Source organism: Hibiscus syriacus, unplaced genomic scaffold (genome assembly GCF_006381635.1).
Source record: "Hibiscus syriacus cultivar Baekdansim isolate YM2019G1 unplaced genomic scaffold, ASM638163v2 tig00002840_pilon, whole genome shotgun sequence".
Taxonomy (NCBI): domain Eukaryota; kingdom Viridiplantae; phylum Streptophyta; class Magnoliopsida; order Malvales; family Malvaceae; genus Hibiscus; species Hibiscus syriacus.
The window spans coordinates 8,858,134-8,860,909 of NW_024061947.1; positions in this window are offsets into that span (position 1 = coordinate 8,858,134).

Here is a 2,776-nt window from a genome sequence, read left to right on the forward strand (position 1 = left end):
AACATATGTTACATTATCCTTTTCGACATATGATATTTATCATATCATCATTTTTTATTAATTTTTATAAGATATATTTCATATTACTATTTTAATATAAAAATATAATGATGAAGTTGATGATAGCGTTTGAAGTGACCTATTTAAGACTTAAAAAAATTAAAAATTATAATCATAATTTTTAAAAGTTATGAAAGGGATTTAATTAAAATATTCAAGAATTTTGATTATTAATATGAATATTTAAAAATCTTGTGGGATCAAATTAAATATTTTAAAATTTTATAAAGTTCTAAATTATAATTTTAAAATTCACTAGCTATCCTGGAAACCCCAAAATCACCGATCAAAGCTGAAGATGGGAACCCTTGGCAAAGCCATATACACCGTTGGATTCTGGATTCGCGAGACCGGTCAGGCTCTCGATCGCCTCGGCTGCCGCCTCCAAGGGAACTACTATTTCCAAGAGCAACGTGAGTTTTTTTCCCCATTTCTCTCTGCTTCGTTTCTTTTTCCATCTTCAGCTTCTATTCCTAAGCTAATATCTGCTAATTCCAAATTGGAATATGGATTCAATCTGTGGGGTTTCTTCAGCTGATTTCAATTATCAGTTTTTTCTCTTTTCATTTTACAGTTTACATTGTTGTTATCAAACTATTGGACTACCTCTACATGAAAACACCAGTGTAGTTACAATTATGAATTCTGGGTTTTGTTTTTTTCTCCCAGCAGAATCATTGATAACCTTGTTTAGTTGATTGTACTGGTTAATTTATTATTTTCTTTGCTGATTTGTGTGGAATTTGGCTTTACTTTTTATTTGTTATGGTTGCATTTGGTGTTGAAAGATATGATTTTTCTTTTTAGTTTTTTTTCTCATTGTCCACTGTTTTCACGGTATTTTTCTTTTCTTTTCTTAGTTTCTAGGTGTCGGACCGTATTTCGGATGGACCTAAAAATTGGATTTCGACTTGAAATAATGAGTTAGAGTCGTCATCGATCTTTTTAAAAATATTTAGATAGATCGGATATCATCTTATCTGATCTGTGTTTTACTATAAATGTGTCGGATTCGGGAGTAGGTTACGGTCAAGGAAAGATTAACACCCTTGAACCACCCTTTCGGTACCAATTAATTTGCTGATTGTCTTAATTGGGAAAAATTGAAATTGAAATTCTAAACGTTTTACTCAAATTCCTTACCTTCAATCATTTAATCTCGTGTTATCGTCGTCGAATAAAAGAAGGTATCTGATCCACTAGTTATTGACGAATTGAATTCTTCAAAGCTCATTGGAACCAGTCTTCAATATACTTAAACCTAAGATTCTGATAAACTATCACTTAATAACTTATACCAAAGATTTCACTAGAACACAATGTTCTCGGTTTTAACAGTTAAAGGATACGGCAAAAACACTATCTCAAAGAAACAAAATAAACGGGAAAAGTTACCGGCACTTGAAGGATGTTAAGGCAGTAATTTAGTCCGATTAAGTTAAGCAGAACATTCAGCTTTGGTCTCAAGAGAAGCATTTGAACATCTTTGAATCCAAATTGTATCGTTTTTCAGGCATTCAATTGCTTGCAGATAGTCGAGAATCTCAAGTGACTCGGATTGTGAGCAATGTTCCACCACGGCACCACGCTAACAACAAATGCAGCCTGAGCCTTCCTCTCTTCGTGCTGCTTTACATAGAATCCCCGCCAATCCTTGAAGTTGGGGTCTTTTACAGTTTCATACAAAAGACTCCATCTTTCTTTGACAAGTGACTCCCATAAACAATTCGATGTCGAACTTCTGCATGATCAGAATCGCAGCACCAACAGTAGCCCACAAAGCATGATCGAGTTCAAGGAATAAATATGGAACATAGGCAAAGTTCATAAGATCACATCCTTACTGTGGAAATACAAGTTGGCTGAAGATACTTGTTTTTTTTCATTTAATTACTATTATTATTATTATTATTATTATTATTATTATTATTATTATTATTAATAAATAAATAATTATTTACAAATATTATTACATGCCCAATCAAAATTGGACCGACCCAGTTCCAGACCCAAAACTCAGAGCCCAAGGGAAACCCTAAACTGATTAGGGTTTGTATCTACAGCCGCCGCTCCTCTTCTCAGCCGTTGGATCTAACCTTGATCCAACGGCCCGCATCCTGCCAGATGAAACCCTAGGGTATCATGACCCTAGGGACACTCGGCTGCCGCTCCATGTTGTCACCGCTCCACGTTACCGACGCTGCTGCCACGACGTTCACCAAAGACTTCCAGAAGATCCCTTCCAGCCGCACACGTCGCTCAACAATGAGTCACCACTGGAAGTCTGGTGACTCACCAAACTGCCACCATATTAACCGGTCCGAGGCCAGTACCGGAGTGGCTATAAAGCCTCGGCTCACCTGTAAACAAAGAAAAGACAGAGAGCAACCAAGAGGGATAAAGACCAACGGAGAGCAACCCATAAAAAAATATATACCCAACAAAACAAAAACAAAGGGGAGACAGATAACAACTACCCACAACAGCCAAATATCGAAGGAAAAGAGAGGAGAGAAACTTACCGAGGCAACAGCGATCATCAGAGCCTCATCGCGCTGTCAGAAAGCCAAAGGTCGAAGGTAAAAAGACTTAGATCTATGCGTTTTAGAGGAATTTTAGGTTAAAAAACCGTTGGATTTAGCTTTAGGGGAAACCATGCTTTAATTCGGGGTGGGTTTTGTAATTTCCGGCCACCAGCGGCGGATTTGACGGTGGC